The sequence below is a fragment of the Schistocerca cancellata genome, chromosome 3, assembly GCF_023864275.1.
Source record: "Schistocerca cancellata isolate TAMUIC-IGC-003103 chromosome 3, iqSchCanc2.1, whole genome shotgun sequence".
Classification (NCBI taxonomy): Eukaryota; Metazoa; Arthropoda; class Insecta; order Orthoptera; family Acrididae; genus Schistocerca; species Schistocerca cancellata.
The window spans coordinates 55,254,701-55,281,169 of NC_064628.1; positions in this window are offsets into that span (position 1 = coordinate 55,254,701).

The following is a 26,469-nucleotide window of genomic DNA, read 5'->3' on the forward strand; positions in this document are numbered from 1 at the left end:
TCCAGTTCGAACTACTACATCATGCTCCGCACTGCAGGTGGAGAAAGAGGACCCTTCCGTAATCCTTTCAGCCATCGATATTCTCGAAGTGCAGCTGCAGCACTACGTTGTTTTGATAATGGAACTTCACCAACAATGTCCTGCTCCTTTTGTCCAATCTCATGTTGACACGTCAACAAGTGCACTGCGACTGGTCATGTGTGCGTCATTATGAATCACGATTACTGATCACGCCGCCTGGTGACCATAGTTGGAATTGGGTGGTGGCACTGTGACGCCTGGAAATGATACATCCCATACTCTGGACATTAATGCTACCAAGTTTTGTTTAAAAAAAATGGCTCAAATGGCCCCAAGCATTATGGGACTTAACATCTGAGGTCATCAATCCCCTAGACTTAGAACTACACTCCTGGAAATTGAAATAAGAACACCGTGAATTCATTGACCCAGGAAGGGGAAACTTTATTGACACATTCCTGGGGTCAGATACATCACATGATCACACTGACAGAACCACAGGCACATAGACACAGGCAACAGAGCATGCACAATGTCGGCACTAGTACAGTGTATATCCACCTTTCGCAGCAATGCAGGCTGCTATTCTCCCATGGAGACGATCGTAGAGATGCTGGATGTAGTCCTGTGGAACGGCTTGCCATGCCATTTCCACCTGGCGCCTCAGTTGGACCAGCGTTCGTGCTGGACGTGCAGACCGCGTGAGACGACGCTTCATCCAGTCCCAAACATGCTCAATGGGGGACAGATCCGGAGATCTTGCTGGCCAGGGTAGTTGACTTACACCTTCTAGAGCACGTTGGGTGGCACGGGATACATGCGGACGTGCATTGTCCTGTTGGAACAGCAAGTTACCTTGCCGGTCTAGGAATGGTAGAACGATGGGTTCGATGACGGTTTGGATGTACCGTGCACTATTCAGTGTCCCCTCGACGATCACCAGTGGTGTACGGCCAGTGTAGGAGATCGCTCCCCACACCATGATGCCGGGTGTTGGCCCTGTGTGCCTCGGTCGTATGCAGTCCTGATTGTGGCGCTCACCTGCACGGCGCCAAACACGCATACGACCATCATTGGCACCAAGGCAGAAGCGACTCTCATCGCTGAAGACGACACGTCTCCATTCGTCCCTCCATTCACGCCTGTCGCGACACCACTGGAGGCGGGCTGCACGATGTTGGGGCGTGAGCGGAAGACGGCCTAACGGTGTGCGGGACCGTAGCCCAGCTTCATGGAGACGGTTGCGAATGGTCCTCGCCGATACCCCAGGAGCAACAGTGTCCCTAATTTGCTGGGAAGTGGCGGTGCGGTCCCCTACGGCACTGCGTAGGATCCTACGGTCTTGGCGTGCATCCGTGCGTCGCTGCGGTCCGGTCCCAGGTCGACGGGCACGTGCACCTTCCGCCGACCACTGGCGACAACATCGGTGTACTGTGGAGACCTCACGCCCCACGTGTTGAGCAATTCGGCGGTACGTCCACCCGGCCTCCCGCATGCCCACTATACGCCCTCGCTCAAAGTCCGTCAACTGCACATACGGTTCACGTCCACGCTGTCGCGGCATGCTACCAGTGTTAAAGACTGCGATGGAGCTCCGTATGCCACGGCAAACTGGCTGACACTGACGGCGGCGGTGCACAAATGCTGCGCAGCTAGCGCCATTCGACGGCCAACACCGCGGTTCCTGGTGTGTCCGCTGTGCCGTGCGTGTGATCATTGCTTGTACAGCCCTCTCGCAGTGTCCGGAGCAAGTTTGGTGGGTCTGACACACCGGTGTCAATGTGTTCTTTTTTTCATTTCCAGGAGTGTACTTAAACCTAACTAACCTAAGGACATCACACACATCCATGCCCGAGGCAGGATTCGAACCTGCAATCGTAGCAGCAGCGCGGCTCCGACCAAGTTTTGTACTCGTACGGTAATTAGTTTCCGTGTTATAATGTGTTAAGTAGGAAAAGTTATAATTATAACTACCCGGTACATATTACAAGACTTCTCCTTATTTCTTTCTTTGTCTCATCACCCAAGTATACCTTTGCACCCACCCTGGACCGAACCAATAACTGGCGACGAGACTGTTAACACGTGTGCTCCTTTTTGATAACACTTCTCGGCGTACAACCACCTGATGCTACTAGTACTTCTGAATCATTTTTTGCAGAACTGTCTTTTGTCACATTCATTGGCTTATTGTGCTTTCGTGTTTCACAACGTATTCGGGATTTAGTTGTGTTTATTTGTGCATACTGAGGCAAACATTCGTGTTTTTTCATACTATTTTATGTTCTGTAATTTTTGATGTGTGTATCGATCGTGACTAACCGTCCGCAACAGCGCGCATCAAATTGAAGGTATGGTCGCGCGTCAGGATTCGTGCGGCGGTGCAGCGGTTGACTTTCTTTCTGCTCCTATTTGTGCAATACAGAGTAGTGGTGAGCAAGTTGTGCCCGTCCTTCGTGCGGCACGGTACGCAAAGTCTCAGCCAGGGCAGCTACGTAAACAGAAACAGTATGCTAGGCGGCAGATTAGCGGTGTTACATCATGCTTTTTATGTTTCACAGCACACAAACGTCAGGCGTGCTCCTGTCGTGATGCCAACACGTGTTGAAAGTGTGGCAAGCACGGTGATGTTCAAGCTACTTGTTTGCAAAAAGGCAAGTCCAACACAGACTTCATACGTTCTCGAAAGTCTCAGTCCATGAATGTTAATGCAGTTTTACCACAGCCATATTGTGACTCTAGTATTTAATAGTGCAAATCGGGTGCAACAGCTAAAAGTCAAACACGTCTTCCATTCAGCATCAGGCTAATATGTTGTTTGTCACTCTGCAGATTGTCAGTAGCAAAGCAAAGTAGGCATAGAGTTGGATACTGGTACCCCAGTGACTTTGTTAAACAGAGACACTTACAAAGCCTACGATGCGAAACTCGCAGGCAGCTCTTTCAGGTTACCGTGGACCTAACATTCCTGTTTTCTATGTTTGTAGCCTGTCTGCCACTTTTTGTAACGTTACCGAGGCAATTTCATTCACTGTTCTGTGCTCATGTGAAAGCGAAAATATTTTTGGCATGGACTCCTTACATATATGTGCTTTGCACATTTCAGACAATTTTCTCTGTGTGAACTCTTCTGTGCCGACAGGCAGGGTACCTGAACTGAGTGGTAAATTTAGTGACTTTTTGAACATAGCTTAGTCAAAGCTAATAATTTTGAAAGGCAATGCGCAACCACGGTTTTTCCGAGCTTGACCGTCCTTCACGCTGTCAGAGTTCAAGTGCCACTGGAATTCTTTATCTTGGCAGGACAATGTTGTGATTTCCCCCGTAGCTACTAGTCAATAGGCATCACCTTTAGTGATAACAAAGAAACCTCCAAGCAGGTTACGCTTATGTGCACATTATTTCAAGGCAACAGCAGATCCACAGACTGTGACTGACTTTTTTTCTTTGCCATGGCATGACAAACTCGTGGACAAACTTGCTCAGTGTAACTTCTTTTCCAGGATTGATCTTCACATTGCTTATTTGCATCTCGCTCCAGATGAACAGTCGCAACAGTTTTTGTGGTCGACGCCCACATGGGATTACTTCAGCTTTTAGACTGCCCTTCTGGCAGTCCGTCCGCACCTGCAATTTTTCAGCTTTATTTATCACAGTTAGCTGCTACATTTCCTTCCTGTTTGAGCTACCTCGATGAGATAGTCGTTTCGGGTTATACTCCCGATAAATATCTTTCCAGATGCTGGATTAAATTGTATAAAGACATGTGGTCCTACTTTCGGATTGAGACTGAATACTTAGAGTACATGCTCAACAATCAGGGTATCCACCCTTTGCAGCCACACGTAACTCCATACAGGCCCTACCAGCTCCTTGGAACTTCAGTGAACTCCAAGGTACGTTGGTTAAATTGACTTATTATTAGAGACCGGATTATATGCATTTGCATGTTGCATATGTAGCTGCATATTTGGCCCCTTTTCACCGTTTATTGCGTATTTTAATTAAAAAACTAGTGACGATGAATATTTTCGCCGTGTGTTTACAATGTTTTAAAAATTTAGTCGGGCGGTCTCTAGCTCGATCTAGTTTTGATGTCTCACAGGTTGACCGCGACCTAGAACAGCGTGCCGTCGCTAACTGAGACGTCACTGCCTAACGAAATCGAACAAGCAGACGGAGTGAATGCTCCTGCGCCCTCTCCCCCGGTTTATCCCCCCCCCCCCCCCTCTGTCATACCGTACGCGTCGGCAACAATTAAACTACGCAAGCTCTTAGTTTCAGTTTAGCAATCTATTTACCTGTGCACAGTTGCACGCGTTTACGTCATGTAGTATGTAACGTGTTGCGCGCCATGCCCCCCGGGAAAAAACGTCGTTCGTGGATAGTTGAGCATCATGGAACATTTACATATGACGGTACTGCTTTATATTGTCGAGTTTGCAAACGTTTCGTGCAAAAAAAGTTTCAAACAGACCAGCATATCAAGACCAATCTTCATATCGCAGGAAGGCTTCCTGCGCAAGTATTGCTTTAATCAAAATATACCAGATGAATCGACATTGCGTAAAAATTACATACCATCAATTTACGTTCTGGAAAAACTACGCAATGAACTCAAGGACAGCACTATCTGGATTTCAGCTGACGAAACTACAGCCACTTGTGGCCGTTACACTGCAAATTTAATTGTTGATGCTTTAAAAGAAGAGTCTTCTTCTTCCTATTTAGCGGCATGCAAAGAACTTGAAAAAGTAAATCATTCTACGATCGTCAGCTTTGTGAATGAGGGTATTAAAAAAATATTTCCCGAATCTTCTGCAGATGAAAGGGTGTTTGTATTTATTTAAGATGCTGCTCCCTGTATGATCAAAGCAGGAAAAGCCTTCCCAATCTGATTCATGTGACGTGCTTTGCTCATGGAGTACATCGCCTTGCTGAAGAAGTACATTCCACGTTTGTGAATGTAAATAAACTGATTTCACCCACAAAGAAAGTCTTTCTAAAGGCTCCTGCTCGCATCAGGACCGACAAAGAAAAACTACCAAATGTGCCTTTACCTCCCGATCCAGTGGTAAATCGTTGGGGTACATGTGTGTCGAAGTTCTGTTGTTCTACAAATCAACATTTAGAGGCCATTAGAAGGGTAGTAAACGACTTCGATAGTGCAGAGGTCTCTACTTATTACATTCGGTTCATTCTGAACGCTGCACAGATTGCAGCTCTATCGAATCATATTGGACGAAATGTGTTTGAGTGTATTCGAACATGTCAGGTCGCTTTTCAGAAACTGCAATATGCTTTACTGGGCTATAGCTGTTTGGTACATTTTGATCAGGCTAGGCTGATAGTGCTTGCAGTTAACGCATCTTATTGCAGGACTGGCACAGCTTTCTCGCGTAGAGTTGTATCATTGGAAAAATCAGTTGCCCTCACATCCAAAATCCTCAACAAAGCACAATGCAACTACTTGCTGACTGAGGAACTCTTGCTATTGTATATGGCACGACTGAATTCCACCAATACTTACAGTCCAGAAGTTTTTACTTGATGACAGACCACAGGCATCTCATTGTTTATCCCACAAAGCCATTCCTTCTGCGCGTGGCGCAAAAGTCGCTTGTTGGTCTCTACTTCTCTGAGGTTATCAGTACGAAATTGTGTACAGTCCAGCAACTAACCATTCGATTCCAATTCCAGACACTCTCTCTCGCATACCAGTAGAAACTGATTTGGCGTTCGACACTTCAGAGGATTATATATGTTTGTGAAATCTTATGGGACTTAACTGCTAAGGTAATCAGTCCCTAAGCTTACACACTGCTTAACCTAAATTATCCTAAGGACAAACATACACACCCATGCCCGAGGGAGGACTCGAACCTTCGCCGGGACCAGCCGCACAGTCCATGACTGCAGCGGCCCAGACCGCTCGGCTAATCCCGCGCGGCAACTTCAGAGGATTATTTCCACACTGATGTTCAGGATAATTAAGCACTTGATGATTTTCCCATTTACCATCGATGGATTGCTTGAGCGATGGCTGCAGACGCCAGTGTCAATATTCTGTTGCAGTATCTCCCCACCGGTTGGTCACATTCTATTAAGCAGATTAATGACACAATGATCCCGTTCTACTCCATTATTTTCCTCTTCGGCACAATTTATTTGTCCCGAAGGGTGTCATTCTATTACACAGAGATAATGGTCCGTCACGTGTGTTTCTGCCATTTTTTATTTAGAAGTAAGTTCTTCATCTTCTCCATCAGGAACACTGGAGCAATGTACTCACTGAACATGAGTCGGCATGGACACTCAAACAGAACAACTGACTGCAGAATTTGCGGCGTGTGTGGAATACCTGGATGCTCCGCTGCAGAAATTACGCCATTAGCAAGTTTCCCTTTATGGTGCCCATGCAATACATCAAAGCAGCTAGTGATATAAAGACTCTGACGTCGATTTTTTTTCACCGAAGGTGTACCAGAAGTGTTTGTTTCGGACAATGGGTCCCATTTCACGTTGGCAGAATTTCATCAATTCTTGATGGCAACTGCATCACGCATGTGACAACAGAAGTGTTTCACTTTACACCTAATGGTGAAGTGAAATGCTTGGTCAGAATAGTCAGGTAACAGATGAGCAAGTTACGTGCTTCCGATACACCGAAGCAGGCGTTAGGCCCTTCCTTTCCTCATACTGTTGCCAGCTACGCAACGGCAAGTAGTCAGAGCAATTTTTGCATGGACTCCGACATAGGACACTGATTTAGTTGCTGCATCCTCCGCTGTGGTTGGCCCATTAGTGCTCTAAGTTTAATGCAAACTATTTGGTCTGGTCAGAATTTTTGGCAGACAGAGGTCTGGGAATGAGGAATATCATAAATCTCTTGGGCCACTCTTTAGATATCTTATTGGGCCCCACTGGGTTGCAGAAGCGTCATGAAAATCAGCTACACTTGTATGGACTGCATAATCCTGCCCTGGGTTTTTCTTTTGCAGATTCAGTGCCCATGATAACGCCTAGAGCCTCGGCTGCCTTCGACTCCTCGGGCCCTGCGACATCGCTGGTGGACGTGGAGCCAGTGGAAGTCGGCGCAGCACTGTTGCCGTCGTTGCAGCGCCAGCAGCCCGAACCACAAGAGGACGGACCCTTTCGCCCTGCTGCCTTCCATTGGGCCACTGTGGACGCTCCCGTCGACGTTGCGCCTTCACCAACGGAAGATTATGATCCGCCTCTGCGTGTGGGTATGCACCCTGTGGTTCGTTTTCTTGACCGATGGATCTGGTCATTCGCTAGACGAATGTCGGTGTGCAGGCATGAGCTTGTCATCGGCTGAAGTTTCAGCTCCTGCCTCCTCAATGGCACCTGCGTCCAAACCTCCCACCACTCACTCCGCCTCCTCTGCCCCCCCCCCCTCCCCGTGCCAATACACCGTACGACAGCGAGGAGTTTTTGCAGGAGAAATATAGAAATATGATGTACGTTATCGACACCATATCAGGCAGTCAACATCAAAAGGTTGGCAGTAACTCGTGCGACTGCCCCGCCAAGCCGCAGCCGGCTCTAAGACACCCACTTTGCAGCACGCGAGGCCAGTGCCACCACACGGCCGATTTAAAAAGACGTCGCACCGATGACAGCCGAGCCGGATAGCAGAGTTCACTCGACGCATTCGAAGCCTACAAGTGAGCGCCACTTCTCTTTGTTAGTATCTATGACCAACTTACTTGTATCAAGCGACTGCTGAAAATATAATTGGACTAGCTCAGAATATACTAAGTGAGCTTCACATAATTTTATTCTCTGTCACTGCACCCACCCATTCCTCTGCATCCATCCCTGGACCGACCCAATAATGTTAGTGGTTCATAGCCTATCCAATATACAGTAGTATAGCGTCCGGTGAAACAAACTGGTCATTAACCCATTACTGGCCATTGTCCCTTTTTTGGGACGCGTAAATTTTACTTATTTCTACGTAAGATACGGAGCTTCTAGCCTTTATTGTTGCACCTGAAGGTTCAACTAACTGATATAATGCCTGTAAATGTTAAATAAATAACTTTTATCTAAGTACTTCACGTCAGGAAAATTATAAACTTGCCGATTTTTTGTTCTCGCACTTGGCAGCACTGTATGTCTGCTGGTAGTTCCTGGACGACAATGAGCTGTGATTTAGTTGTCTGGGAGTGTTTGTTATGAACATATGGATGTCCGTGTAAGATTAAGTATACTTTAGATTTTTCAAGTAAGTGCAATATCGATATATTTTATGCGTCCCAATAATGGGACAATGGCATGTTACACAATCATTTATTGCTGATGTGCCCTAATCTTGTATACACGTATTATACAGAAAAAAATTGCATTTTACGTTCTTTATATCTGCTTTGTTCATATTCTATTCGAATTTTACGATTCCAACAGTAATCTGGTATTGATCACAATGAAGCAAATTGAGCAGAGATGTACGACTAGATCCAGTAAATCATTTCATTGTGCCAAGTAAAACACAGAAGATATGTGCTTACTGCAAGAAAAAAACAACTAAATTTGTGATAGGTGCAATGTTGGTGTACACGACAAGTGTTTTGCTTCAATTCATACTGAATAGACTCAATAATATTAAAATATCCTTTATTTATTGTTTGTGTTGTTTCTTACAGTATTATGCATGGAGAATAAGGTTGTGAATTTGGATAGCGCATTTGGCCAATGTCCAAAAAATGGGACGGTTTGTAGATTTTGTCTAATAAACTGAAAATTTTCAAAACAACTTTTTATTCAATTAATCACACAATGTAATGTATTTACGTATAAAAGTTTGCAAAAAATGATCCGATAGAGTATTGGCCAGTAATGGGTTAATCAACTCTTATGTGTATTGACCTAAAGCAACAGTTGACAAAGAAGGCCCTAAATAACGAAATAAATATCAAGAGAGTATAGTAAGTTCAATAATGCCGATGTCAGTATTGGTGTTGGTTGCACAGAGTATTGCGAATTACAATAAATTTTATGGTAGCCATAGCAGATTTTCTTGGTAAAAATAAGACATTAGGTCAACTAAAAACTAACGATAAAATACATCTACTCTTCTTGCAACTTCAGGTAACTGTTCACAAGCCATCACGGCATGAACTCTTATCTGAGAATGTTGGACGCTATGTATCATATCGTTGGTATCCAAATTCGTGTTACCGCCCTTAACGCTGCATTTCTTTTACAGCGCAAGCAGTGGCAGTTGGCGTGTAAAGAGCGTCAGTTGAGATTAAGAGAGTAACGGAAGCTGGGTAGACCGTCGGAGCCATGGAGTGAGGTGTGACATCAGAATAGTTGATTTTGTGTAGTAAAAAGCAGTTATTACTTGCGCGAGTACTGTGTGTGAGGCGTAATGGTGCCGACGGCACGTCCAGTGACAAAGTTAAGCCCAATTGTGTTCTGGTGTAAGCTGGCGCCAGCACACCATGCGGCATAGACGTCACAAGAAGATGAATCGACAGACTTGCTGCAAACGGGCCGCCAACGCCCTCTCGGCCGCCACTATTTAGGATCGCCGGAGGGCCCATGAGTTAGTTAGTTTCAGACTATTAGGCCAGTTAGTTCGAGTCTGTACGCGTTGGAGTTCCAGCGTGTCACCGAGATGCAGCCGCAGCCACAGTCACAGCCGCTAGCTCAGAGACAGGCAGCACACAGCAACTAGAATGGTGTTCATAGTGGACTTTCCACTTCACCAGCAGTGAGGCTAAAGTGGACTGTATAGGAGAGCCTGCACCACAGCACATGGAATCTTAAGTAGCTCTTTGTTTATGTTAATAAAGGACCCAGTTATTAACTGCGTGCAGTTTATGTTATAGCAAGAGGATACCGGCCACCAAATAACTTCCTCTCCTTGCTTCCCTTAGTAAAACTCTACAGAGACGACGAGACGATATAAAAGCGGCTAAGAAGGATTCAACAAATCGTACGTGACAATACCTCTCATCCATGGAGATCCACCACACCACATGCACTGAACCAGCAACACTGTAGTTATGCTCACGAACAAACTATCAGTAGACCTGTATGATTTCGACTGTGCATGCAGGTTGTGAACAGTGCAGCCCCGAGAAGGAAGCATTTAAGAATACGATGAAACTTTGTTAGAACTTGAAAGGTGCTTCTTACAATCGACCATTTTCCATATGTTCTGTTTCCTGTCTCGGGCAATGTTTGCTATTATATCTACGGTATGATGGCTGCTTCGGCTGCACGAGGGTATATGAGTGTGATCTTTGAGGCCACAGTGGCTTCGGGCAACGTCTAGCAAGGGCGAGGTCACCACACATGTCTTGTCGGTTTGGAAGGTAAACCAAGTGTCCTACTTGAGTCTTCTCTGTTTGGGCTGCTCTGGAGTGAAGGTGTGTTTTGCTCGTGTGTGTTCTCGTGTGGTAACAAATGTGGCTGTGTTAGCATACAGGATGTCCGAGGAGGAATGGTCAGTATTCACGGATATGACAGGAACGATCATTTGAAGAGAAAACTTCGTATTGACATATGCCCTATTCCAAATAATTTCCGAGAGAGAACACAGTTGATGTACATCATCATTTATTTTCTGTATTATGCAACACGTTGTCATGGTTACACATGTGTAAAGTTAGTAAGCATTACAACAGGTTTTTAAGAAATATCTATTAAAAAATTCGTATTTTTGCAAGTCAGTCGCCATGCTTGCACTGATGCCTTATATAGATGTAATTACGGAAATAGTTCCGCGTTTTAATTCGATCGATAATTCAATTGAAACCACTTCTACTCTCAGCAATTTATTCAAATATAAAGCATTTCTTGGCGATAGTAAATTATTTTCAGATTAAGGAAGATAAGCTTACCTCGAGAGTTTCTGGGCAACTGCTGTTTCGTCGTTCATTATTCTGCTCTGTAACAACGTTACATTACTAGGTCACCCTAACCAGTAGCAAATCATTTCAGATGCCAAGAGAATTCCCTCTGCTTTGCGTTTCAGTGTCTGTGATGAATTATTCCTGAGGACAGTCAGGTCGCGTAGTAATATTTTCTTTGCGCTTTATTCGCTTGTAAAGACGACATCTGTAATCAGAGCCACTTCAAGTGGGACTTCAATGTTCACTGCTACTAGCGACGTCCAGTTTGACAGATACCTTACAAACTGTGTTACCTTAATTGCTGATATAGCAGACACACATTCTCTCCATATTGAACTTTATACTGAAAGCAACGTTTCAGCATAGCTGCAGCGAGAGAGCCACGATCCTAATGAGCAGATCTGCCTACACGTAGGTGGGACAGGTACACGGTCGTAAAGCAGACACATTCTTTCCCACTCTAAACCGCTATTTATACCAGCCAGACCGCTTACAAAACACCTTTCTTGTATGGCATCACTATGTTCTTTCTTCCCCGTGTTATTTACATTCCAGACGAACTGCTCTGCATGCGTTGTCTACAAACGTATGCGTATGGACTTCTAGACCTTGCAAGCCACCTGATGGTCGTTACTCCTTGTACCATCATTATTCCTCCCTCGCCTATTTCATTCATGAATGCTATATTGGGAGAACGACCATCAGTAAGTCTCCGGATGAGCATTAATTTTCCAATTTCCTTCTCGTCATTTCACGAAATGCATTTAGGAAAAAGCAACATGTCGTGTGTCTGACTATATTTGGAACGTACTCTCTCCGAATTTGGTCAGTGAACTTATCCGTGATCCCCGGGTTCCCGGGTTCGATTCCCGGCGGGGTCAGGGATTTTCTCTGCCTCGTGATGACTGGGTGTTGTGTGATGTCCTTAGGTTAGTTAGGTTTAAGTAGTTCTAAGTTCTAGGGGACTGATGACCATAGATGTTAAGTCCCATAGTGCTCAGAGCCATTTGAACCATTTTATCCGTGATCCACAACCTCTTACAGTGCTGTCGTTCCTTTTCAGGCCGCTTCGGACAGTTTCTTTCGGTATTTTGCAATCATTACGGTTTTCTGTGGTTTATCGCTCATGAGGATTGTAGCCGCTTCAGCAATAGACAACTAAATTGCTTTTAATAGACACTCTGCATGAGACGAGAGAGAAGTTAACAAACACCTGAAATCTCCTAATAACTGTGGAATGTTATCCACACACTCTGAGAAGTGCAGACCGCACTTCGTTTTGGACTCTGAATAAGCATCAGTATTTTGATACGGTCAGCGTGTGTCACACAGGGGTGAAGCGCTACGTATCCATGTGTTGGCACTGATAACCCGTTTTATGTTTTTCGGGACAGTAAAATTCCATGAGAAATTATTCGCATTACCCTTTCAGTCACTGGAAGTTACCAGGTGAAACCATTTGAGGTCCAAATGGTCAAGGGTAGTTGCTATCCACAACAGCTACTATTTTGACGGAGTTCATACTTCATTACCTTGGCTATATCATGTTGCACGCCAAAATACCTCATGAGATTTATACTTCAGTTCAGTCGTTATCACTCACTTGACCTCCACTGCTAGGAAGTCCTCCTGTTGACGTTTTCATTCACTGCAGTATTCAGCTATACCCATCGAGATTGTTTCTGTTTGTTCTGTCATCTGCCCACATTCCATTAGGTCGTCATATCGATGTTTCCTTATCTCTTGAACCACGGAAGATATTTACTGGATTCCATCTACCATCTATTCTCCTGCCTACTTTTTTTTTCATTACAGTCGTAATTACGTCCATAGCTCCAACCTGTTACTCGATTCATTCATTTCATCTTCTGTCTTCCTGTGCATCTCTTCATTGTTCGCTGATCAACTCTTGAGTTCCTGAATTATTTTCGTGATTCAGTACCACACTATACGGCTCTCAATGGTATACAAGAACAGACGACCCTTTACAGCCTTACCGACGAAACCATAGGAGAAGATACATTGTATGCTGCGACTCGCGACGTAGGATCCTTAAGTTGGGACATGCTAACACATATCACCTTGCATTTCATTTTAAGCAGACAGACGAGTTCGAATGTGGCTTTGATAGCATTACGTAAACATCGTGCTTGTAAAGGTTAATAATCATTTTGTACATAGCCCTGAGGAAGATATTTCCTATGCAGCTCAGTTGACATCACTCTTAAGGAATAGGAACTAGGAAGCGACTGTAGACTTTTATCCACTTTTACTCTCTAAATGACAAAATTTTTCGATATAGCAATTCCTTGTGAATGCATTAAGGAATGTCAATTTTTTTGGTATTGAGGACTTCGAGAAAGAGACCAAACACCAATTTCCTCTTATTTCAAACTAGTCTATAATTTACTGACTGTGGCGGAGGAGCTTATACACCTGGCAGTTCTAAATAAGGTATCTACCAACCAGTTCCACAACCTCTTAAAGGTCTTTCCTCGAGTGACTTGAGGCCATGTTTGGTACTTGCTGTTTATTAAGCAAGAAAAATTCCTACATCGTTTCTGATTTCTGTTCTATCTGTTATGTCCTTTTAGATTGATATTCATCACTTTTAATGATGAAAGGTGCTAGACATTCGAGTGCGATAGTGTTTAACGATTAACTAAGGCCTTAAGTGGAACTATTAAAACAGTGCCTGGACTGAGTCTTGAACCTAGGCCATTAACTCTCGCAGTTAAATTCTTAATGACGGTGCTACCCAACACGTATAAAAACCTTTGTCACACATTTAATGGCTCGTGTAGTTACATATTCACATCGGAAGATTCGCTGCGGAAATACCTATTGTTGAAACTTCCAGCCAGATTAAAACTGTGTGCTGGACCGAGACTCGAACTCGGGACCTTTGCCTTTCGCAGGCAAGTGCTCTACCATCTGAGCTACCCAAGCACGACTCACGCCCCGTCTTCACAGCTTTACTTCTGCCAGTACCTCGTCTCCCACCTTCCAAACTTTACAGAAGCTCTCCTGCGAACCTTGCAGAACTAGCACTCCTGAAAGAAAGATTGCTGGTTCGCAGGAGAGCTTCTGTAAAGTTTAGAAGGTAGGAGACGAGGTACTGGCAGAAGCAAAGCTGTGAGGACGGGGCGTGAGGAAGTTAGTCGGCCGTGCCCTTTGAAAGGAACCATCCCGGCATTTGCCTGGAGCGATTTAGGGAAATCACGGAAAACCTAAATCATGATGGTCAGACGCGGGATTGAACCGTCGTCCCCCCGAATGCGAGAGGGTTCCGGTCATCTTTCCCGAAAGACACAGTGATTTATAAGTACTGTGCCTCTCTCTGGAAATAGTATCCTACTTAAAGATTATCCGACAGTTGAGTGATATCACCAAGTTTCTAAGGACACGAAACAGTTGAACGGAGAAGCCTAAAAGCAGTCCTGTTATACATAGACCGGCTGTTAAGCTGCAGTCTTCTTGACGACTAGGGCATATAAATAAACACTTCGACACACTCTCAGAGGTATATCAATAAACGCGACGCTGAAGCTGTTAGGGAACCTTCTGCAGGCAATGGCAGGTGCCGAGATGCTTACGTCGTGGGAACACCACCTGAATTCATTTTCAGTGTCCCAACCACTGTCGAGAGTCTTTCCAAAACGAGATGTAAATGGCTGTCCCCCTGTAACCAAGACTATCAAGGTTATGTTTCCAGCGTCAACCGTTCTTTGGGCGACAATGGATGTTGAGCCCACCCAGTGACAAGATGACATAGTGGGAAATTCAATGCTGCCATGTAAGACGCGAGTGGGGGAAGAAGGGCAAAACTGCTGAGCATGTGCGTTCTGCTATCGTTCTGACTGATTTTGTGATCATTCTGAGTGTTGTTCTGGAGACCTTTTTAAGAGATTTTCATGCGAGGTCATGCTGACTCGCCTGCTTTTTCACATGATATGTTCTGCCTTTGCATCCTGGAGTTATGTCAGCCTATTTTTTGATCATTTTCAGACCTTAATCCTGAACCCTATCTTCATACCGATGCCTATTCGTACTTCTATCATCCTCAGTTGCATTCTGTGTCGGTTCGTCTATCTGTTAGTCTGATGCAAGTGTATATAAGTATTCAACAGCGTTCCCGCACACTGAAATCCAAAGTCAAATATAAGTTATTCTCCAAAACTGCAGACAATAAATGGATGCCGCACGTACATTGGGAGCTAGAAAGCATCCATTTCGGCGTGGACAGTAGAGCTCCGTCGATCACTAGGTGCTGGTTTTATTTGGAGAGCTTTTAATCAGGAGTGAGGAGAAAGACGAGTGTTAAACTCCTCTGGGTGTCACTTTTGAGGGTGTGAGTACATGGGAGATAAAAACTGCCATTTGCCAGTCAATGGCCACACGTCGTATCGCCTCAAGATCGATGTTCGCGCCGACATGATACCAGCCGCCCATGTCTTCATCAACCACTGATTCCGTTGTGTGGCTCCTAAATGACACATTACCAGATGTGTCTACACGCGGTGAAATAGACACTGTGAGTTTTTTCCTACTTTATTAATATGAATTCACTACATTTTCAAAACCAGTTAGGGGCAATGTCATTTCTGTTTTCAGATCACATTTTGGCACCCAAGGCGGATCCATATCTTTTCCATTTTCATCACCTTTCTACAGGGTACAGTCGCATTAATGTGACCACCTGCCAAAAGATCGAATAAACACGTTTTACAGTGTGGACGTGTGGGAAGAGAGTCAGCGAGGGTCTGGAAATTACTGACAGGAATGTGGAGTCGTGCCGACTCCAGTGCAACGGGAAGCCGAGTTAGGTTTCTCGGTTGGCACGAACAGACCGGTCGATGTGGTCCCACAGTTTCTCGATTGGGTTTAAATCCGGAGAATTTGATGGCCAGGGGAGTACGGTAAAGTCATTCAGGTGCTCTTCGAACCACGCACGTTTACTCCGAGCTGTGTGACACGTTGCATTGTCCTGCTGGTAGATGCCATGGTGCCAAAGAGGAAACAAATTGCATGTAGTGGTGCACACGATCCCCAAGGATAGATTCTTACTTCCATTGATCCATTGTGCCTTCGAGAATGACGAGATCACCCAGAGAATGCCACGGAAACATTCCCCAGACCACAACACTCCTTCTTCAGGCCTGGACCTTTACGACGACTGTTGATGGGCCACACGCGCCAACGGCCATCTGACTGATACAGCATAAAACATGATTCATCTGGAAAGGCGACTTACCAACACTCAGTGGACGTCCAGTTCCAGTATAAGCGTGGCATTCCAGACCTCTACGCCGGTGAACAGCAGTCAAAATGGGAGCGTGAACCCAGTGCCAGCTGCAGAGCCGCATACGCAGCAATGTTCTCTGAACAGTCGTTGAGGAGACACTGTTGCTAACCCCTGGTTCATCTGGGTGGACAGTTGTTCAGCAGTTGCACGTATATTCGCCTGTACACATCTCCACAGCAGTCGTTCACTGCTGTCATCTATGGACCGTTGTGCACCACAGTTCCTCGGTGCACGTTTCGGATAGTGTCTTTTTACCATGCACGGTATACTTTAACCACGGCGGCACGGGTACAGTTTACAAACGTAACCATTTCGGAAATGCTTCCACCCTTGGCCCGAAAGCCAATGATAATACCCTTTTGGGCGTCAGAGAAATTCACCTGTTTCAGCATTATGACAGCTACTGCATTGTATTCCACATCCCCCGGACGTGCTGTATAAACCCTCCACTGTTAGTGCTGACACCTGCCATCAGTGAGATGTTATTGCTTTGACATCGAACATAGGCAGTGGTGACAGTCATGTCACTGGACGGTGTATTTTTATCTCACTATGGGGAAGAAGTAATGTGGAACCAACATTAGGACAGAGGTACTAGCAGATTAATGCCGAGACCTGGTCAATCATACTTTCCTAAATAGCTGATTCAGTAACAATATTTGCCATGAAAGACAAGTGTCTGGCATTGATATCTGTACTGTTAGTGCGTTCCATCACAAAGTATAATCATTAAATTATTGTTGTTATACAGGGTGATTCAAAAAGAATACCACAACTTTAGGAATTTAAAACTCTGCAACGACAAAAGGCAGAGCTAAGCACTATCTGTCGGCGAATTAAGGGAGCTATAAAGTTTCATTTAGTTGTACATTTGTTCGCTTGAGGCGCTGTTGACTAGGCGTCAGCAATTGTTTCGTTTCAAAGATTGCGTTTAGTGATGAAGCAACTTTCCACACTAACGGGAAAGTCAACCGTCACAATGTCTGTATATGAGGCACTGAGAATCCGCGGGAAACAACTCAGTATGAACGTGACTCGCCTAAGGTGAACGTTTTCTGTGCCATTTCAGCCAATAAAGTTTTTGGTCCCTTTTTCTTCGAAGGTGCTACTATAACTGGACTACAGTATCTGGAGATGTTAGAGAATTGGCTGTTCCCTCAGCTCGAACAAGAAGCACAACAATTCATATTTCAGCAGGATGGAGCGCCACCACATTGGCACTTATCTGTCCGTAACTACCTGAACGTCAACTACCCGAGGCGATGGATCGGCCGCCAGGCAGCCCGTGACAGAGCACATCATCACTGGCCTCCAAGAAGCCGTGATCTTACCCCCTGCGATTTTTTCTTATGGGGGTATGTTAAGGATATGGTGTTTCGGCCACCTCTCCCAGCCACCATTGATGATTTGAAACGAGAAATAACAGCAGCTATCCAAACTGTTACGCCTGATATGCTACAGAGAGTGTGGAACGAGTTGAAGTATCGGGTTGATATTGCTCGAGTGTCTGGAGGGGGCCATATTGAACATTTCTGAACTTGTTTTTGAGTGAAAAAAAACCTTTTTAAATACTCTTTGTAATGATGTATCACAGAAGGTTATATTATGTTTCTTTCATTAAGTACACATTTTTAAAGTTGTGGTATTCTTTTTGAATCACCCTGTATTATTAAATGTCATTATGTTATTAATATATTGTTGTGGCCTGAGGAGCCGGCCGCGGTGGTCTAGCGGTTATGGCGCTGCAGTCCGGAACCGCGGGACTGCTACGGTCGCAGGTTCGAATCCTGCCTCGGGCATGGGTGTGTGTGGTGTCCTTAGGTTCTTTAGGTTTAAGTAGTTCTAAGTTCTAGGGGACTTATGACCTAAGATGTTGAGTCCCATAGTGCTCAGAGCCATTTGAACCATTTTTGTGGCCTGAGGAGCTGATGTCGCGTTTTGTTCAGGAGGCTGAGCACGTAGTATAGGTGAGTGGTCCAGTTCATGCCCGGTTATGTCAGTGACACAGAGACATCTGCAATAAGATTTATTTATCGTGTAAAGTGTACAGAGTTATAAGAGTCTTCAGAGCGTTGGTCGGCGCGCAGGTGTAACTCGAGACAGTCGTGACGTCGCTCCACAGGGCAGTGGCACTGGCGCGTGCTGTGCTGGTGACAGCGTAGGACCGAGGAGGCGTCGCCCGCCGAACGTTCTTCGATACAGTGCGGCTTCCACCTCAGAACTCTCGAAGTCAGCCCTGCGCGTTCATGTGGAAACCGCCGTCAGTGGTTTAGGGTGTTGGTTGTCGTGAAGACTGGGCCCTGATTACCACCGTGGATCCATCAAGGCTACGCCGGCCGCGGTGGCCGAGCGGTTCTAGGCATTTCAGTCTGGAGCCACGCGACTGCTACGGTCGCAGGTTGGAATCCTGCCTCGGGCGTGGATGTGTGTGATGTCCTTAGATTAATTAGATTTAAGTAGTTCTAAGTTGTAGGGGACTGATGGCCTCAGATGTTAAGTCACATAGAGCACCGAGCCATTTGAACTATTTGAACATCAAGGCTACAACAGATGTTGGCTAGGAGCTTGCGACTGTGCGGTGTGGAGAGGGCAGCTTGCACATCATACACAATGACCCAAGGTGGATGACAGATGAAGGCACCCTAGGCTTCTCATCCACAATCACCCAGTAGGCAGTTACAGCAGATCATGGATATGATATGCATCAGGTTGGCTGCATTTCGGTGCTGAAGGCAGCAAGCAGGTAGCAGGTAGACCATCATCGATCAGTCTTGTCAGTGAAAGTCAACAGACTTGTCATTGTCTGCTTCTAGCGACATGGATAGAATAGCAGCAAGACTGGATGTGTCTTTAAGCTCCGAAAGACTCGTTATTTAAAGGGTCGGGCTCGTGCCTATGATTCGGTGACTCTGGGTGTGTGAGTGAATTTGTCCTTTTCTATCGACCCGTCTGCGCTCCTTGCCTCGATGTGGTAATTCAATAATTATTCTATTCTGGGTCGCCGAGCTCGGTCCTTTCATCCCGCGTAAAATTCTGCAGTGATGCTCGGGCGTTGAAATTATGTAGCCTTGTTATGTAGCATGGTAACATCTGTGTTCCTGCTTGCCTCGCTCTGCGGTTGTGTGGCCTGATGTCTGTAACACTGGCATGCTGACGTTGTGATTGACACACGGGTTCAGAGTTAACCTTCTGTGTTCTGTAGAATTTTTAAAAAATTTAAACGAATTCAGTAAAATTATTCTGCTCTGCAACAATATTATTAAGTATTATTAATTATAAGGAGAATGGAGATACGTAAATGGAGTGGGTGCATGTATTGCTGTGACAATTGCAGACATAAACAAAACGCTTAGAAGTAATGCAACTGTGGCTTTGGAGAAAACAAACGAGATTACAATGAAACGAACACCCTTAGCTGCTTACAGGCGTTGACATACGTCAACGGGGACAGATGAAAATGTGTGCCCCGACCGGGACTCGAATCCGGGATCTTCTGCTTACATGGCAGACGCTCTATCCATCTGAGCCACCGAGGACACAGAGGATAGCGCGACTGCAGGGATTTATCTCTGGCACGCCTCCCGCGAAACCCACATTCTCAACGTATTGTCCCGCACTACATTTGTAGTGCCCCCGCCCATTATACTCATTACTCGCGGCGCGTTGCCGATTCCCGTGAGAGTTCGGGCACTGTTTGTGCATTCGCACAGAAGAAGAAGATGGTCAAGTGGCCGGTGAGCCTTAACTATATATTTTACTAAGATGGTGACCAAGCAGCTCGTTAGAATGAAATTACATGAAATGAACACCCTTAGCTGCTTACAAGCGTTGACATATGTCAACGGGGACAGATGAAAATGTGTAAAATAGAAAACAAACGAGGATCAACATATCACAGAGAAAATAACTTGAGGATGTTTCGAAAGCGATCAATGAGCGAAGAAATCTGATAGCAAAATTCAAAAAAGGAAAACGAATATTTTTTACATTTAACGGTAAGTTTTTAATAAAAATATTTGAAAGAAAAAATTTGGGAATGAAAACGAAAGATCTGTTTCAAGGAATAAATAGTCAAAATTATCAAGAAAGGAAAAGAGAACCACGGAATAAGGTAGAGTGGTTGCAGCCAAAAGGCAGAGATTGAAGAAGATAATGAGTTCACAGACAGCGGTGGGCTTTGTACCTCAACCCATCCGGGAAACAAATCTAAAAGTGTCGCTGATTTTAGGGGAAAACGTTCTTACGAAGCATTTTTTTTCTGTTCAGCCATCGAATTTTACCATTCCAATCGTTTTTACTAGTTCTTTTATTATTCTTTCTGCCGATTTTCCTTCTTGTTTTTGGATTGCAGACTAGTCTGCTGTGGTATCCTGATTGGAAACTTCTTCACAACAGAAATTCCCTCTGTGAGACGTGCCTCACTTGAGACTCGTAACGAAGATCCTGGAGAATGTTTTTTGTCCAAAAGCCTCTCCGGTAAGTTTTAATTGAGAGAGGGTCTCCACCATGTCTCTGGAATGAGCGGAGAGTTGCGGCGCATTTCTTATACTGTGCCGACATCGACGTCTGCAATTACATTAAACGACAGACAGCCGACTGTCACTGGGCAGGGGGAATGTGTCCTGTGCCCGGTGGTCTGACAGCTGTACTGTACCAGCAAGTTCTCACAGGAGAACTCCAGACAGAACTACAAGACGAGCGGACTCACAAATAAAATCACTTTTAAAATTCTGTTTTGTTCACCTGTTATATGTGCATACACAGGTTATTGATTTACTAGCTGTGTTGTTCGAACATACATGCTGGAACATAAGGAACGCCGCACCATAGACAGCCAGTGAACATAATACCCCACCATGTCGGAAAAATGGATTTTATAATGGGGTTATGGACAAAGTACAGAATATGGCTAAAAGAGAATAGTTGCAAAGACGGAGGAGATGAAGAGTAGTAAAAAGGAGAACAAAGATCTGCTTAAGATCCAACTAGGAACGAAAAGGTGGCGGAAGCAGTGAAGGAGTTCTCCTGTCTAGGAACTAAGAGTACACAATATTGTCGAATTCTGGAAGATATTAGGTGTACACTGGTTCAAACGAAGAAAGTCCAGTTGGTGTGAGATAATGGTACTTAAATCAGGAATGACTCCATGTAAGCCTGTGTCTGGAGCATAGTGATAAGTGGACCATTGGAAACACGGAAAAGGAACTGATTAAAGTGTTTTTCTTTCTTTTTTTCCGCGAATAATATTGAGATTTGTGCATAGATAAAGCGTGCAACGAAGAAGTGCTAAATTAATATGTGAGGAAGAAGTCAGAGGGAGACTTACCCCCGGGTTCCCGGGTTCGATTCCCGGCGGGGTCAGGGATTTTCTCTGCCTCGTGATGGCTGGGTGTTGTGTGCTGTCCTTAGGTTAGTTAGGTTTAAGTAGTTCTAAGTTCTAGGGGACTGATGACCGTAGCAGTTAAGTCCCATAGTGCTCAGAGCCATTTGAACCATTTGGAGACTTACCAGAAAAAGGCATAAGCTATCGGAACGTCTGCTGCTGCTGATTAAAGGTTTGAAGAGACTAAACATCTAAGATCATTAGCCTTAGTCATTTCCAAGGAAGAAATCTGTCCACCCCGTCTGTCTGCGTCTAGAGTTAATTCGATATGCAAGAGTGAGAGCGTTTTCTAAATGTTAATGTAGCGAGTATTTGAAGCGAGACGTGGATATCGGCTCGGTATGCACCCGATGGGTTGTGGAAAACGGCTCAAAAACCACATCCAGGCTGGCCAGCTCACCAGCTCTAATCTTTAACTTGCGAAGCGGATTCGATTCCAATGAAATTCGCCTCCCCAGGTCTCGGAAGCGGCGCGTTAATGCGCTCAGCTATCCGGGTGGATTAGTGGGACGTCTGATATGGCTTCTAGGATTAGGTAACTTGGTGCAGGAAGGAAGAGAGGAGGGAAAAATAGTAGCTGCCGAGAAGGATTAGATTCTACAAAACCTATTATAGGTGTTAGGTGTAGTAACTTAGCAAATTAACATTAAATTAAAAGTTGGATGTGTTCTAAATATAAGCATATATCATACAAAAATTGTTCATGTTGTATTATCAAATCAGTATAACGTATACCTGGCATTGGCGAAATAAGACCAAAATGTAGGAGAGCAGAAAATGACTGCACATCACTTCATGACGAGGCCTAATGAGAACTGTACAGATGTCATCATCCACCTCACACATTGCCCATTCAGAAAGTTGGACGTTAAGTACATTTTAATTTAAAATTACATTTTTCATAATTGCTTTTCGTTATTTGGAGCGCCTTGTATTTCTGATGTTGTCGTAGTTGTAAGCTTTTTCTACCGACAAATTACTGTGTTTCTCACCAGTGTATTATTGAACAGCGGCAAAAGTATTTTACAAATGATTCGATTGACGAGGCGAAGACACCGACCTGGCCAATCAGTTGTATGGACACTCTCACATAAAACGTAGAGAAATTTGGAGGGAGATCCTCCTACCGTGTGAGACTTGAATACGAGCGCTCATGAAGGACAAATTGCTGCTAGTCTTGACGAAAACCTGTACATACACAGTTCGCAAACTGCTCAGTTCTGAGCGCGAAGTGCTTCAGCGGGCTACAGCCAGTAGAGGCCTACTTACGTCCAGCTCTGGCCTCAGACGCAAGACTCGCACGTCGTCGATTCTTGTGCCGACGTCATCGAACAGACTAATCGTCAGCTGGTAACAACGTGGACTGACGAAATCTTGTCTTACTCTGCTAGCAAATATCCCGTTTGTCTCGGAGTAACAATAACTAAAACAACGGAAAAAGAGCCTAAAAATTTTCTTTAGTATAATGTGCTTGTTATTGTTTTATTATTTTAATCTAATGAGGGGAATAAGTCAAATGTTTTAAAATTGTGTTTTGTGAAGGGTACCTCAAATTATCGAACTTAGTGCAGAACAGAACATTTTGTGCAAATAAAACGACTGTGTCGTGCTCTACATACGTTCTGGTATCTGGCACACTGTACTTGTATCTTTACCTCTCAAGCCACCTTACGATTGTTGCCGAAGTTTACTTCTGGTACAAGTATCATTTCTGCCATTCCTGGTCCAGTTTGTGAATGATTCGTGAGAAGAACGACTATCGGCGAACCTTCATGCGAGCTCTAATTTCTCTGATTTTCTCGACGTCGACAGTCCACAAGACGTTTGTGGGAGGAAGTAATATGTTTCCCCATTCTTCTTGGAGAGTACAGCAAAACTTCTCTTCTTTTGTCTGTCACTGGCATTTATTGAGCACTTTGATAACGCTCTCGCACTAACAAAACAGTCCCGTGACGAAACACACCACTCTTCGTGCGATCTTCTCTTCTATAAACGCTATCTTTCAAGGGACCCGAACTGGTGAACTGTCTTCAAGAAGAGTTTTGCAACCTACTTCCTCCGCGGACCTGCTTTCTAAATATTTCTCCACTGAATCTCGGGTTGGAATCTGCATTTCACACAATTAGTCTTCTGTGACAATTTCATTGTCACTCTGGACGGTTTCTCCGAGGTTTATCATGGTTGTTACTGTTTCGAATCAATTATCTCCAATTGTTTAATCAAACGGTAATGGTTCTCTTCCCCTGTATAAGTACAATACGTTACATTAATTTACGTTTAGAGTCACCCGCCAATCCGTGCGTCAATTGTCGATCATCTGCAATGTTCCTGCATTTCGATGGTCCTCTGGCCTTGAAATCTTCCAATAGACAAAACCATCGTCCGCGAACACTCACATGAAGTGGCGTACGGTAGCCGCAGTATCTTTTCCGTATGTTACGAGTATAAACAGCAACAGACCTATAACTCTCCCTTCGGTTACCACCGAAAATATTTTTGTAACTTTAGATTTAGTCCCGTTAAATACTACTTTTTTTTTTTACTTCCGTCCGCTAGAAGTCCTGAATGCCTTCCAGACATCAACGAATGCGCCATCATCCTGGGCGCCATTGCCCACAGTGCTCTGGATTCCTTCACACTGATCAGTCAGAACATCATGACAACCTACCTAACAGCTAGTATGTGCACCATTATCACGGATAACAGCAACGACGCGTCGTGGCACAGAAGTAATGAGGCCTTGGTAGGCCGCCGGAGGGATTTCGAACCACATAAGCACACACACGTCACCTAATTCCCGTAAATTCCAGGGAGGAGGACAATGAGCTCTGACGCCACGTTCAATCACATCCAAGATGGTTCGATTGGGTGGCATGAGCCCCCTCTCATATTTCTATCTTACGATTCTCCTCTCTAATTGCATGCGGTGGAAAGTTGCTATTCCTTCACACGCGGACTTCCCACGCAGCGTCTCTCGTCACCTGGGTGGTCCAGTGACAGGCGGGCTCTGTTGACTTTGAAAGGGTAAGCCGACAGGTGTGAGGGAGTTGAGTGAATGCTTTCCAGACGCCGACATTGTCAAGAGGCACGCCCACAGGGCCTGAAGTAGCGGCTGGGCTAGAGGTTCCGTTACTTCGCAGAAACTTAGCGAAAACACTTTCTGGCGGGCTACCAGCGAGGCGTGGGAATGACTTGTGTACCCAGGCAGCTGTGGCGGGAAAATTCCCGTGCTTTCTGCAAAATAGTAACTGTGATTGGCTTGCTCAGGGCATAGCTCCGTGACGTAGCAAGATCGGCGCAGAAATTGGCGCCAAGAATCTCCATTGGTGGAATGGTAGTGTTCCGGCAATGGAGTGAAATTTTCCGCCGGTTTTCGAGTTGCTGAATGGCCACTGTCATGGGGGCGGGAATGTTCTGTGTTCGGTTTTGTATGGGTGCTCTTGTGGGTAGTCGGCTCTCGCCTTTTCGGTCGAGGACGTCGAAGCAACCAGCCATCGGCTCTGGTACGCCAGATCGTGTTCTGGCAGTTAAGAAGACAGTTTGGTAAGGTATGTCCGCAGCACCGGCAGACAGGGATTTTCCTAGGTGATAATCAGAGCTCAGCAGAGCGCGCCTGTTCGTCTTTTTCTAACTTTGTTCTGTCTTGGGTAGCAGGAATTAATGTTGGGTTGGCTATGTGTTTTCTCTAAGATTTGTGTTGCAAGGAATTGGCTGCACATACCACTTCGTCATAATCCTCACAATCTAGTTTAGGGACATCTTCACATTCACAGCGTTTGTTTGAGTCTCCAATTTGAGCCAATTTGATGTATTATAAATGTTTCATGTGTTTTTGTTTATTATTTTGTGTTTAGTCTTAATAAATCATATTGTTATTTTGGACAGAACTTTCATTCTGTTAATCGGTAGAGCAACCCCATCATTCATCACTATGTTAATGAAACCGTTTATTTAACTTATTTATCAAATTAAATTATTGCAGGTGCCAAACTCTCTTCTACTCCACTGGCAGGGTTGATTAGAGTCAGTTCGCGTATTTTTTTTATCCTTGTGCAACAGCAAAAGTTGGAGTTAGAATAGGGGGGGCTTAGAGCATCATGTACATATGTAGATTCTAGAAGAATTGAGTGTTAAATACACTGCTAGCCCCGGCACCTCGCAGGCCGCCGGAGGGATTTCGAACCACATAAGTACCCACACGTCACCTAATTCCCGTAAATTCCAGGGAGGAGGACAATGAGCTCTGACGCCACGTTCAATCACATCCAAGATGGTTCGATTGGGTTCAAATCTGGCAATTTGGGGGGCCAGCACATCGACTATAACTCGCCACTGTGTTCCTCGAAACACTCCATCACACTCCAGGTCTTGTGGCATGGCGCATCATCTTGTTTAAAAACGCCACTGCCGTCGGGAAACAGGATTCATTAAGGGGTGTACGTGGACTTAAACAGTGTGCGATACTCCTTGGCTAAAATGGTGCCTTGCACGAACTCCACTGGATCCATGGATGCCCACGTGAATGTTTCCCAACGCATAATGGAGACGCCGCCAGCTTTTCTCCGTCCCGCAGTAAAAGTGTTAAGGAGTTTTTCACCTGGAAGACGAAGGATTCGCTCCCTCTCGAGGCATTATGAAAAAGATATCGGAATTCATCAGACCATGCAACGCTCTGCTATTGCGCCAACGTCCAGTGCCGATGGTCAAGTGCTCATTTCAGTCGTAGTTGCCGGTGTTGTGGTTTTAACATTGTGTACGGTGCACAGTCTGTTCAGACACCCTTGTACTCTACCCAGAATTAAAGCCTGATGTTAGTTCCGCCAAAGTTCGCCGCCAGTCCTGTTTTACCAGTTTGCCCAGACTAAGATGTT